The 15,023-nt window shown below is 36.4% G+C and overlaps 1 protein-coding gene across 2 annotated transcripts in view; it reads left to right on the top strand.

Annotated features, from left to right (window-relative positions):
* LOC115242113 (bifunctional heparan sulfate N-deacetylase/N-sulfotransferase) overlaps positions 1-15,023 on the top strand; it is a 122,946-nt gene that overhangs the window by 13,737 nt on the left and 94,186 nt on the right. Inside the window, exon 1 of one of the 2 annotated variants that reach the window (XM_029818183.1) lies at positions 5,154-5,946. The exons of the other annotated variant lie outside the window; for it this stretch is intronic. The gene's annotated coding sequence lies outside the window, so the exon portion shown is untranslated. Of the gene's footprint in view, positions 1-5,153; positions 5,947-15,023 lie in introns of those variants that run through there. 2 annotated transcript variants of the gene reach the window in all.

The following is a 15,023-nucleotide window of genomic DNA, read 5'->3' as shown; positions in this document are numbered from 1 at the left end:
TTCCGATAGATTCTCGGAGAGTACCAAGCGCTATGGAATGTCAACTCAAAAGAGACAAGACAAACAGAAGGACAAGGGAGTTGTCTACTGACAAAGCCGTCAGACGCCGGTATGGACTATGTACACGATTCGATCGCGGACCGGTTTGACGTACCGTTTGAATCCATCGGAGACAGAATTTCATCCTAGATACGTATCGTTTGCAGTTTTTACCGATTGCCAGGTACAATGTCATATCGCGCGCGAACGGAAAGAACGTTAGAAATGACAAATGAATTTGAGAATATCTCTTTATCGGACTTTTATATACCATCGCCAATCATTTTCGCACATAAATTCACGCGCGGTATTTTATAAATTTTTAATATATCAGGCATAAATTTTTAAATATATCAAGTCTGTAGGAAAATTGTAATAATCGTTGTAATAATCCAAGATGTGTTTACTTCGAATTTATTCTGCTACTACAATTGACTTAATTTAATTATACGAATGAACGAATTCTGTTAAGCATCCTTTTCAATACAAAGAAGAAGAGTTTCTAGAATCTTCAATGATAAATTATATAAAAATATATGAAGCGAACTCAAAATCGATACGTCGCTTTGTCACTTGATAATTTCTATCAATATAGAAAGCAAAGAGAAATATATGAGATAAATTCTATTTTCCATCATTACGCTCGCAGAAACATGATTCTATATATATCTAAAGAAAGAATTTTAAAAAATTTCATATCCTCTCGTAAACTTCAAAAATGAAAAAAATATAATATATACTTGCGCGTACTCGGCAAACAATTTTCCTCTGGCAACTATTAAACATAAACACTATTCATAATATTAGCATCCTAATATTAATAGCAACTTAAACATGTTTTAGTAAAACCTGATATCTTTGTAATTTCTGTTCGCTACTTTATTCAATCCAAGATTGTTAAAATATTTTTGATAAATTTGAAATCGCTTCATCTTTAAAATTAACCACATTTTACTTTCGGTACCATTAAAGGTTAATCTATATTTTTATTATTTCGTATTTTGTTTAAATAGAAATGTGTCTGATTTTATTGAGTATTTAAGAGATAATATTTTCGTTGAAATAATACGAATTCATGGAAAATAATCTTTTATAGCCCACGAAAATTTATCAAATAATGGATACACTTACATAAAATTACGGAAACATTGCCTTTTTTCTAGTAATTGAGATTCGAAAGATTTGGGAGAGAGAGAGAGAGAGCAATTGGCTGCAAAACGACGTTTGCATCGCAATTTTAATTGACCGTGGCGATAAATGTAGCACTCAGCAAAGTAGGTAGTAACGATTAAGTCTAATCGGCTAAAAACTTGTTAACTTTCATAAAATTGCCGGCATGGGATTTCGTCTCACGTTGAGTGTTAGCTCGTATAATAAAAGAGCTCGGAAACTAATAGAAAAGAGAATGGGAATATGTTTTAAAACATCGAGAACTGAATTGAAATTAATTGAGCTTAGGATGGCGTGACGTGGCAGTTTGTTAGAAAAAGAGACATATTTAATTATTAAGTTTATTCAATTAATTGATTATTCAATTTTGCATATATAAACATTTATATATTTTAAATTATTACGAGTATGCATACAAAAAAATCGCGAGAATGTGTATAACTATAATCTAAAATGGTATGTTTACTTTAGAGGATTACATAAGAACGACGATGAAATATCCAGTGTAATATCCAGAACGCTACGCGAGTCCTCTTTACGTTAGTATTTTTCGTTCATATGAATTCAAGTATTATGATCTCTTACCGACGATTCGCATGCTCGAACATGATACTCCGAAATTCAAGAACATAATCTGAATCCCGGGAGCACAATTTCAGACACAGGAGCTCGTGTTTGCCATAACGCGCGACGAAGAACGGGGACGCCCGAATTCTCGCGCCGGAATAAGATGCTCGGCACTTGTTAGCATCTTACGCCATGGCGTCCCTTCGGCCCGAGAGAGCGGAGTCACGGGAGATGTATAGGATGCACGGCGGGAGACGCGCGAGAGAGGTCGAGGTTTTAGAGAACATCTGCCAGACAGGTTGATTTCAAGCCGACGATAAAACCTCGAAATGCAGCCGAACACGAGACGGCTAGTGTAACCGTGCCAGAATTCATTAGTTAACTCCGCGGCTCAACATTTTCACAGACTCATTTCGTAGCGCGGTCTCGCGTTCCGCGATATACGTGGAATCGCGTTCGCCGAAGAATTCAGAAAAACGCAGGAGAGCTACAATTGCACCGACTGCATAATAAAATAAGCGATAGAATTCCTACGAGCGCAGTGAAAGTCTGATCCAGCCATGCGTCAAGAAATATTGCATAATATCAACGCGAAAAATTGCGATGCAACGATCGACATTCGTAAACTTTGAACTGTCCGATATTGTACGGACGACTAAACGCGAGAAATGATACGTGTATGAAATTACATCGTCCAATGGAAAAGCAAATATACATTTTTGTTATATACGAATTTAATTTAAATGCCAACAATTATAAATGAATTCATCTTTTAATAATAAATTTAAATGAGAATCCAAAAGATATGAATATTATAAAATAATTACATATATCCTACATTTAAAAATATTAAATGCATTCAACAAAAATGACACCTAATTAAAAATAGATTTAAGAACGTCCAAATTCGTTAAATTTATTAGATATATTAGATTAGTTAAATTTGATTTGGAAATCCAGGCCAATTATATTGAAGCACTGCTCACTCCTTTTCTCTACTGAAAGCGTTATTAATATATATATGTAGCGAAAGAACTATCGCACGGGTTATTTTTTTAGAAAAATTTCGCTTCAGCAAACATTATTTCTCGAAATCGATAGAAATAAAGAATAATCGCGCAAACACGATTATAGCTCTCAAACTACAAAGTATATATCGACGAGTGAGGGTTACGAGTGTGAAATAGTTATTTCGCACATAGTTATTTCTACCTAATCTAAAATAATGCGTGAATGAAACTCGGGCAAAACATAGATATATCAACACTAATGCATTATTGGATCTCTACGAAGTAATTAGTTATCGCTGCTAGAGTATTTTGTAAAATTTCATCAAATTTTGGAAATGTATCGTTAAGAAAGTTCTAAATCAAATTTGTAAAAAAATTTTTATACATCGAAGGTAATAAATATTCAAACATTGAAAATGCAAGAGTTCCGGCAAACTTTTATCTCTTCACAAAACACAAAAATTAATTGTAAAAAATTATTCGATAAATTTTAAACATTTTAATGAGAGAGAGAGAGAGAGAGAGAGGTTTAATTACTTAAAACCAAGAAATCTAATAAAATAATAAAATTGTAGAAGAATAATCCTTTCGAATTTTCACTAAAACAGGAAGCATCTTAAAATTTATTGGCAACTGTTGATATTTTTACATTTATATTTTTACTGAATTATGTAGATGTATATCTTTTTATAAGATAATACAAAAATTTTTCTCATTAAATTTTATATAAATATTTTAAAAACCACTAAGAGCTATAAGCATAATGAAAAATTGTCGGAATAATAGTCGGAGTCCATTGTCTTTCACCAGGATGTCTTTCTACTTAAATCTTGTAAAAAAATTTTCTGATCTACCAGATATTTTTATTTAACATTCAAGAGAATATTTTCGATTTTTTGGTGCAACTTTCTAAAATAAATTTTTTTATTGCTTACGTTTCTTAATGTTTTTCACTTATACCAAGAAAAAATATAGATCCTTTTAAGTTTCAAGTGTTAGATTTGTAAATGTACTAAATAAAATTGAATTAACCTTCGTAATATAAGCATTTTTCATTCGCATAAAATTTTCATTTTTTTATTACTGAAAATTACAATAAAGAATATGTACTACATATTTAATATTTTGTTAAAAACATTGAATATATAAACAAAGAGATATTTATAATATATTTTAAACACGTTACTTACTTGTCACCTTGTTTATAATATGAGAGCAAAATTATCAGAGAGAAAATTTTTTTAAAAATTTGCTGACTCCCAATAAAATTCCATGAGACTTCCTCTGATTTTTCCAGGTACAAAAGAAATTCCTGAGGATTCTAAGTTTTGCATGTTTTTCCAGAGAGCAGACACCCTGTTTACACTAATTAAGATTGTTGTATAGAAAGTCGCGTGTCCACGCGCGCAAGCTCGATTAGAGCGGCGGGGTTGACCTCTGGGCGAACTCGTACGCGATAAACTCACGTAACTACCTACGCAGTTCTAACAATAAGTGATATATATATATATACAAGTACACGAGAGCGAGTACCGTTGTCCGTCTTTAACGTCTACGATTCTCTCTCTCATTTGCGACGGCCGCAATCGGCTCGCCGCGAGTGCAAGAGCGTAGTACATCAATATGTGAATCGCGAGACGATGCGTTTGGGCGCGACCGCGTGCCGAGTTACGCATACGGCGCATGCGCGCGCATTCCGCTTATTTCAGACGTCTCTTTCCGACCGATACATCGTTGGTATGTCTCTTTATCGTGACAATGACGGTACTCTCTGTCTGACCAGGACGTCTCACTTGTAGTACTCTCGCTCGTGTTTATCTTTGTCACGCCGCTGGTGCATTCGTTATCTTTTTCGCGAACGCTGTCTCTCTCATTCGAGCGTGGCAGTACGAACAAACTATTTCTCTCTCTCTCTCTCTCTCTCTCTTTTTCTCTCACACACATATTCCACTTACCTCGCGTTATCTTTATCTGGTCAACCGCGCACTCGCAGCCCTCTCCGTCGTGATACCAGCCGCAGTCTCCGTTCCGCTAAACTTGTCACCTGCTCTCGCTCTCGCTCGTCTTCATCTCTCTCCACAAGCACTATCACTCTCTCATTCGTACCCACCAGTTCGCCAACAGACTTCTCCTTCTCGCACCGATACTCTTTTACTACTACGTAGAAGTGGGGAGTGTGGGGACTGAATCACACTGAAGTTGGCGGCGGCGTGGTGGGGGAAGCCGAGCGGCGGTCGTGTGGAGGGGAGCGAGCACGGCGGAAGGGACGGCAGGAGCGGCGTGGCAGTGTAACGGTGGAGAGACGGGAGACGGGTCGCCGCCGGCCGGCAGAGAGATGGAAGAGAGAGAGAGAGACAGTGAGAGCGATAAAGAGAGGGAGACGACCCCTCTAACCGGGCGATGCCACTCAACTGAATCCCCGCTCCGTTCTCGCGGCAGTCTGACGCCGGTCGCGCAGTCAGCACGGTTGGATTTTCGCGCAGTTTTTCACCGGTCCTACCGTGCTGAGGCTCCCGACTTGGTGCTTCACGTAGTTCCAGTTGCTCGCGATCGTGCGTGGTGTCGGTGCGCGTTGCGTACATATCGTCGCGAGCGCGCAAAGTGACGTTCGACGCAACAATTGAGAGCGAGAAGTCCGAGAAACGACGCCAGATGCTTCAACCTAACCTCCAAGCACAAAGATCGCCCCGAGGGAGCACGCTCGTTGCTGCACGGCAACGATAACTCGCGACGTCGTTCCGTCGAATTCCGTGTATCACGCGAGTCCCTCTCGTTCGCCTATTTCCCCGAATTTCGCGGGATCCGTGATTTCTCGCGACGCGATCGATTTCGTGTGACAGCACGGTAAACAACGAGACAGAGGGAGGGGAGACGAGGAAAGAAGTGCGAAGTTTTCTGCTTACGTCTTCGCGTCGTAAAACTTTTTCCGCGGGGCATCTCGGCTAGTGATGTGAGTGATCGACGAAGAGAGGAGCGAGAAGAGAAGCGACTCGTAAATGACAGTGCAGTGAGAGAGAAGCGAAAGGACAGAAAGGGAGAGGTTCTGCTTCGAGGCAAACCGTAAATCTTGACGACGAGAGAGGAGAGGAGAGGAGAGAGAAGATTGTCCCTTCGAGATTCTCCGAACCCTGCCGAATTCTATAAAATTTTCTTCGTCACGGTAAGTCCATGACGTTGTCCGTGAATGTTTTTTGAAAATTCAATCAACATCTCTGCGCAATGTAATAGCGTAATAATTTTGCTTCCTTATAGAGGAAGCTTTGTTTTTATATATCTGTGGTGAATATTGGAATGCGCGTCAATTCAACGAAAAGAATAAAGCGTATGTTTAAATAATGATTATATAGAGACGATCGTAAACAAATCATTACATTTTTTAAGCATGTCGGAAGTCGCGTTCAACTCACGTAACATTCGTAACGATTGCTGAAACGATTATCAGAGTATCGGATACAAAATTAATTATAAGAAATAAATAGGATAGATAAGCTACTTAATTGGTAAATATTATCATCTATATATATTCATTTCGCACATATACGTGATTGTCTAATCTTTATATCAGTTAAACGCTACTTCTCGTACTGGAACGTATTAAAAAAATCGGATATTAAATAGATTTATTAACATTCGCACAACGACTTTATTGTTTTTCTATAAGAACTAAATGTGTGTGTATCAACACACGTACGATCAACATACACAGTTTTAGCTATTTTGTTTACATTTGGTGGATCACGTACTTTTAGGCGTTTGATCTTGAAACGTGTGGAAGTAATAGTTAAAATACCGCTTGTTTTTCGTAAATAATATTTATATACGCAAATATACGTTCTCTATTTTTGAATTCCGCGTTTGGCCAAGATTTTAGTTGCTCGCGTCAGTATTCTTGACGTTATAACAGGGTGTTTATTCCTTGAAAAAATATGAAAAACCTGGAAATCTTAGAGAATTTTTTTGTACCTGTAAAAATCAAGAAATTCTCATGGAATTTTATTGAAACTCACAATCAAGGAATTTTTTTTTAAATTCTCTCTTTAATAATTTTGCTTTAATAATTTTATTGAGACTCACAATCAAAGAATTTTTTTAACAATTCCCTCTTTAATAATTTTGCTCTTATACTGTAAGCAATCTACAATCCGTTGATAAGCCAAGTTGTGTGTGTGTGAATTATGCATTTAAAATATATTATAAATATATATATATCTATCTCTGTTTATTCACTGTCTTAACAAAATATTGAATATACAGTATATCTTTTACTTTAATTTTTAGTGATAAATGAAAATGTTATGCAAATTAAAAACTTTTATCTCAACGAAAGCCATTCAGTTTTTTTTTTTCAATTCAATACATTTGTAAATCTAACACTTGAAACTTAAGTGGCTTTGTATTTTTTCTTCGTATGAATGAAAAGCATTAAAAAAACGCATACAATAAAAAAACTTATTTTAGGAAATCGCGCTAAAAAATCTTAAAAATATTTTCTTTACCTAGAATTTTAAATAAAATTATTTGGAAGATCAGAGAATTTTCAAGAAAATTTTTTACAATATTTGAAAGGAAAAAATATTTATATAGGCACCCTATATAAGGGAAAATTGATGTGATTACTGAAATAACTCGCTGGCATATTTGTTGCACATTTCGTAATTTCGATAAACTCAATACCGTCTCGGAAGAATGATACGCACTGTAGTACCAGTATCATTAAACCGCTAGCTGCAGATTCTTGGATAACACGACCTCCACATCATCGGGTCGAGAAAAAGTTGAATGTTGTAATGGAATTGTAATTCCACGACTTGTTGGTGGTATTAAGTCGCTACTATTGCGCCTCTAGTAACAGTCCGTTTTTATCGCGATAAATTTAATTAACCATGACTTGTGTAATTAAATAATTCGTAATAGTCGTATACCCAGTAGAACACGCTCTTAGCTTTAAATATTCTTGCAATGGCGTTGTAAGCTTGATTAAAAATTAATTTCGCAGCGCGGTATACATCGCGCGCATATTTCATCTCAATCTCGTTTTATGATATTTGTAGATGCAAGAGAAATCTCAAACGTCGCGGAAAACTTGTAATTTATTTTTAATTATTTATCCACCGCAATGTTTGCGCGATTAAATTATGATCGAAAACATCAAAATCAATTCAATAATTTTTCCAAATTAAATAAATAAAAACAAGTAGTAAGAAAATCGCTATCTATTAATATTAATGTAAAATTAATTCCGCGTAGCAACGAAAAAAAAAAAAAATAATTAATACGATATGTATTGTATATAAAGTTAGATTAAAAATTATATATTCTCGATATCACGATACAAAAAATATATTTGCATAAAAGTAGGTCATATTTTGTGCGATATAATACATCCGCATGACTAGACATTGATGAATGGTTTTCATGCATTCTCGTGATAGAGTAAACGATTTACCAGTGACGTTTCATGTCCTTTGCTTTCTTCTAGCCGCGTCTAGAAGCACCTTTTCCGCGCTGCTGGCGAGATCGCCTTTAAACGCCGCTCGCCTTTAATGCGAGCGTCGTACGAACCCTCGTCAGGATCTGCACCACGAGGGTGTAGTAAAAATTCCACGTTTGTAGAGTATTTTCCGGTGAGAGGGAGAAAGAGAGGACGGGACAAGGCGAATAGGTTGAAAAAAGTTGAACAGGGGACGTCCGCGCTAAGCACACAGCAGAATACTCGAAGGCACTGTTTTTAGCTAGACAAAAACGCGGATTCAGCCTGCAGCTTGTTTTTCTGTTTCTTCATCTGGCTTAAGTCACACGTATGATTGCGTTTCGTTTTAGCGATTCTACGAAACAGGATTAAAAATTAACGATCCGTTACGAGGGAACGTGTTCACGAATCGGAATTTGTTTGCGAGTTTAAATCGAACGTTTGTATAATGCAATTGTGATTCGTCAAAAGTAGAGACTTAATCATCAATTTGCTGTGGTTTTTTATCAATACGGCTTCGAAATATACAGGGTGCGGCATTTATAGTGACGTGAGCATATTATTCGGAAACGAAGTGAGATATCAAGAAATGTTTCAGACAAAAGTTGCATGGTTTCGAGGGGGCCACATGATAAAAATATGGATTTGACCTTAAGTGGTCTTTTCAAGGTGAGGTCAATGTGGTCGATGTTTTCTTAAATGGAACTCCACATTTTTTATTACGTATTCTTATAGCTTATCCCGAGAGCTTTCCAAAACAATATGTAATAAAAAATGGGGAGTTCCATTTAAGAAAACATCGACCACATTAACCTCACCTTGAAAAGACCACTTAAGGTCAAATGCAACTTTTGTCTGAAACATTTTTTGATATCTCACTTCGTTTCCGAAAAATATGCCTGCGTCACTATAAATGCCGCTCCCTGTATATTGGTAACGGAGATTCTGTAACAATGTATGTGCCAGCATATATATATAGATAAAGAAATATTGTCGCGCCGTGATATTGTCGACGCGTAATATTTATATCGTTGTCTTGAATCATGACGAGCCAACAGCGATGGTTTCATTTTGCTCGATATAAATCGATATCCGGAGATTCAGTTTTGAATTGCTACACAATTGTTATCATTCGATAAAAGTCCAAAGCGGAATTATCGACATTGTCAACATTGTTATCTCAAAATCGGGCAAAATTCGTTGTCTACGCCGATCGTTATCGAAAATTGTTCCCCGTGCATGAGAGAAACTTTGACGCCGCATCTCACGTGTCATTGACTTTCGAACATGCCGCGGAATCGTGGAAATTTCGAAAGCGCCCGATCCCGGATACGGCGCGAGCCATTTTCGTGACATTTATCTCGCAACAAGTTCGTGCTAACGTTGGACATTTCTTGCGGCATGTGCGACGCCGGGGAGAGAGTTCGAATGTAACGCTCGGATAATTCGCATCGAGTTAGAGGACGGAACCGAGATCCGTTTTTTTTTTCCGATTTTGATACGAATTACCCGAGTTTGCACGTATCGTATCCTCAAGATTACCCCTTTTCACGGTCGCCTTCGGGGCGAAAGATGCGCTTCCCGCGTGATGCGAAAAGTTTGAATAGCTTTCGTTACCGGGATTTTCCGGACGATGCTTTGCTACATGCAAATTTGTGGCATTTTCCGCGCAAGTCTTCGAAGACTTTACGCTAGGGTACTACGAGATGAGCTCGAACCCATGGGATTTTATGGACGGCAACGAGATACGATGTAAGGATCGCTATAAGCTACATTATTTGTATTCATTTATTTCTACCTGTTTCGCGGCACGTATTAGCCCTAATCGAGCGAAACGAACGACCCCGGTGTACATCTGATCCCGGTGACTTGTATGCAACGTGAATCTTAACTGCGCTCCTAGTATCTCGCGTATTATTAACGATTCATCATGTCTTCTCACGGAACATCGTGCTCAATTCAGATTCAACATTGGCGTTAAGAATAATGACCTTATGCAATAATTATTGCGTTGCATTTTAAGCTATAAATCAATGGCGTATATTTTACTTAGAAGTTTATACGCTAGATATATTTTTAGATGACAATCTTAATTTTTTCTGTAAGACTATTAAAATGAGAGAGATAATTAAATAGTTTTAATATTATTATAATCACACACAAATATGTGACAGATAAAAAATATCTGTTATATTAAAAAAAAACAATGGAATTATTAAATTAGAAATATAAAAAGGATAATATAATATGAATGAATATAATTAGGTAGACATTTGATTTTATATCTGAAATCAATCTTTTGATTTATTTCTGCGAAACTGATAAAAAACTGATATGGAGAAATGTTTAAATGATAATATTATCTAAAATCGATATATAGGTCAATCGCGTATATTGAAAATAATATTAATCTAATTTAGAAATTAAATGTGCTAATTTGATTGACATATTGCTGTCAAATTTAAATTAAATTTAAATAGGTATTAATCAAATTTAGCAACATTTACAAAGATAGATGTATTCCTAAAATAAAAATTTTGAATTGTCTTGTTACTGAAAAACGATTTTAAAATTATATTTAAATGACAAAATTTTAATCGGGATATTTAATATCTCTAAAAGTCAAAATTTATTACCAATAATAACTTGCAATTAAATTTCCAACGTTAAAAACTGCTCGACTCAGAATTTATTATACAATCTGTATATTTGAAAATATGTATGATATATTTGAGATACTTTAGATGTGATATGATTCTTATTTCTTGGATCATAAAACATTGTGACGTATGTTTATCTCCCGCAGCAAGAATGCCACTTTTTTAATTCTCGGTCAATGTGCGTTACACGGGTTCTATCTGATTCTGTCTGAGGAATAATCGAGCAAAGAAGTAATCACCCATTACAAATCCGATCGTTGCGTATGATTATGCCTTATTGGCTATGATTAAAGCGTCATACGCTGAGCTAATTGGCTTGCTGTTGAGCTGCATCCGCGCTTACAATACGATGCGTTTCGTTCGTTCGATCACTGGATCGTCAAATCCCGCCGCGAGTTATCGTCGCGTCGCGCGCTTATCGGCTTCCGGATTCGCGCATAATAATTGAACGTATTCCAGTTCGTGCCGCATTAAAACGAGGAGTTTAACCCGGCAATAGTACCGCTGGCATTCTGCCGTCGATACTCGCATAATGTCGCGATATAGCGGCTCCGACGCGCCGCTATATACGTTCATCGGCCCGACGAGCGTAGGCGATGAACTCCTTCACCGCACCCACGGTATTATCTTAAGTTGGCATCGATATATACGTGAATTTAGCACGATTGCCCGTTGCGTGTTTCCTGTAAATCGATTCTGATATCTCCGTTTATGCCTATATATTTTTTTATTCTTTACTATTTCTTTATTTTTATATTTATACATTAGATATGCGTACATACATGGATGCATTGTATGTATGTATAATATAATTCTTAAAGTATAGTTTTGTATGTTAAAGCTTTGTACTGAATATTATGGAAACTATATATATATATATACTTAAGACACATAAATCGTAAAAATAAAATATTTTTGAATTGTATGAAGATTTGATTACTCAATATTTATACATATATGTATATATATTCATATAAACATATCTGAATTATCGTAGCAAATAAAGCACATTTATATTTGTATACATTTTCGATATAAATTGACTTATTGTTAGATAAAATCCATTTCTGCATCGCATATGTTTTTATATAATATGAAATAATATCTCGCACTCTGTTTCACATCCGTCACTTATCTAAATTTCTTTCATTACGAGAAATATAGATCTGTTTCTATATACTGAAATATAAACTGAAATTGAGCGATGAACAAAGATCGTTTGGCATAAGTGTCAATTAAAATAAATCGTTAATTATATTGTTGTTATATTTTGGTTTCATCATTCTAAACGACATAAATCTCAAGTGCTCTTTAATAGTGTTTACAATGATAAATCAAAGGAGAGAATTTTCTTCGTCTCTATTTCTCCTACGGTGGGCTCTGACCAGCGGGAAAAAACTGTATATGCTTCGTAATATCCACACGTCATGCGGTATATAATTTTCCAATCGTCAAACGTACAGCTCGTTGAAAGAAAGAGGAAAGGGAAGGCTCGCAAAAGGCCTGTTCGCGTGAGGAGCACAAGGACACGTAATTCGAAGGCGCGCACGATGAAATATCGAGGTTCTATCACGTCAGGTCCCCGTACGTTTGGTCGGCCCTTCGGAGGTAACCATCTCGCGCTCGCTCGGTCGATCGCCTCTCGATCGGAAAGTAAACGAGTTCTCCAGGCAAGCTCTCGCTCTCAGTTCGGTCAGGCAAAAGCGAGAGAGAAAAAAAGAAGTACGAGGGAAAAGAACGAGAAGCGGGCGGGAAGAAGGTGGTGGCGGCGGAAGAAAAGCTGCAGGAGAAACACGATGGCATAGCGCATACCTGGCGCGTGCATCGACTACCTGCTTCTCCTGGGTTAACTCGATTGCCGTAATGCGTTGTTGATATAATACCACTGTGCCAGTGTATATTCATCGCATTCTTGGGTTCGTCGAGCCAATTGAGGGCAATATTTAAAAGAATAACAGTAGATGCAGCCTCGCGTGTGTAGTGTCTCGGTTGTGCAATACGAGCTGTTTCGGGCTCTCGAAATTTTCCACGAAAGATTCGGGTCTTCTATTTAATAGCCTGTATCGGTCGAAAAGTCGGCGAACCACAGAAGTTATGGAAACATACTGGTAAAGCCGGTTTATATTATTTTTAGAAGCACGGGAATATTTGACTCGGCGGTCAGATGACATTCTTGAATTAACTATAATGTGTCTAGCAACTCTAATGTTTCTTCTTCTGCATACATACATTAATTTTTTAATGCATTGATTAATTCGTCGCAGAACTTTGCTCCAATTCAATATGATATTGATAAATCTGAAATTGATCTCATCAGTATGTCTAGTTGAATAAATATTCTCGAGATATAAAAAATCGAAAGAAATATTATTACTTATTGAAATATTATTAGGTACTACATTTTTAATTGAGAATTACGTTCATAATACCGAATTAACGAGTCCGTGTTTGTTATCTCGCGCAGGCAATCTCAGAGGTTGTCGACCTACGAAGGTCCGACGACGAAAGTAATGTGGCTACTGTTTAAATTTGGAATGCGACGTTCCACCGCGGCTTCGAAATACCACTACATTTTCGCTTTCATGTCATCAGTTTAAATGTGAAAGGAATATACATGATGTTGTACGGTTACATATGAGTATATATTGACTTTACGTTTAATAGCATTGGAATGATCCTGCCATTACAATTACGAGAAACATTGGAAACAAAGGATCCGTTTTATATTTAGCGAGATATGCAAATGGAATTCGAATCCTTTGTCAGTTTTTAAACGGATATATTTAATACACTTTTGCGCGATAAACAACGCGCGCATTATTTGTATTGCTCATTACACAGCTGCGCTATACGCATAATAGAATTGCATACGTAACCGAAGGATGAGCCGACCGATTGAATTGCAGGAAGGGTGGTCGTCTGGATTATAAATCATAGCTATTGTGTAATTTAATTACGTTTTCGGTAATCGGCAGCTGCAATCGATTGCGCTCGACCGAGTGTAATTTGCAAACCTAATCGCCTGTTGCGGTCTGCGCGTAAGGTATAATACCAGTTTGTCAACTATATTACTATGTTTGATAAAGTTCATGTTAACGTGTCCATTAATGCAAATCATGCTTCAAATAGAAGGAGACAAGTGATGTTGTCGGTAAACTTAAATTACAGTGCGTTGTTAAAAACTAAAATTAGAAAGATTAAAAGGAGCAATTAACGGATGTCAGTAACATATAATCAGATTAAAAAATTTTTTAATCTGATTATATATTATAGATATCTGTTAGTTGCTCCTTTTGCCCTTTTTAATTGTTGTTTATCATCTTTAGAGCCTTTCTATTATATTTGGCTTTAATTTTACTTTCTTTTGCGGTAAAAAGAAAAATGAACGTTTGCGACATCAACAGAAAATATTTATGTTAAACCTATTAAATTGTGCGAATAAAATGCACGGAGCTTTTCTCAATTATCAAACTCTGCAATCAATGGATCTATTGAAGAGTACCTAAATCTATCAAATTACCTCTACTTTGCGCGAATCGGCTGGACCAATCGAGTGTTCATAATAGGCGGACGATGTAATCGCCTTAACTTTGATTTTCTGATTGGCTCTCATATCATAGACAATAGCGAATAAAGTTTCCAAATTAAATAATACCACAAGATCATTACACGGTTTAGTTTAGCAACTAAGTACGAGCGGAATAAATTCTAGTTATCGCAATTTTTAATATGCAATTTAATTTTATTTCAGAAATATTTAACAATCGAGGATGAAGAAAAAAATCTATATAATTTTTAAAATTATATAATTATATAATTTTATATAAATGAATAGAAAAATAAAAATGCTCGATAAATATATTCATTTTGGTCGTTGGAAGTAGAGAAATAAAGCAACACCTGCATCACAATACAGCGTGTCTATATATCGCATTTTGTAGCGCGTTTCTGACGAGAGAGCATTCAGCTCGCCCGTAATGCGCCAATAAACCTTTATGCATTCAACATGCGGAAACGTTTCTAACGTTTACCCGCTTGTTGATCAATCTACGCTTGGTTGCACAATATTCGCAGTTCGTGCGACGTGCGCGTTTGCGGCGACTGGCT

The sequence above is a fragment of the Formica exsecta genome, unplaced genomic scaffold (genome assembly GCF_003651465.1).
Source record: "Formica exsecta isolate Colony F162 unplaced genomic scaffold, ASM365146v1 scaffold568, whole genome shotgun sequence".
Classification (NCBI taxonomy): Eukaryota; Metazoa; Arthropoda; class Insecta; order Hymenoptera; family Formicidae; genus Formica; species Formica exsecta.
The sequence above is the reverse complement of the archived record's forward strand: the minus strand, read 5'-3'. Positions and strand labels throughout refer to the sequence as shown.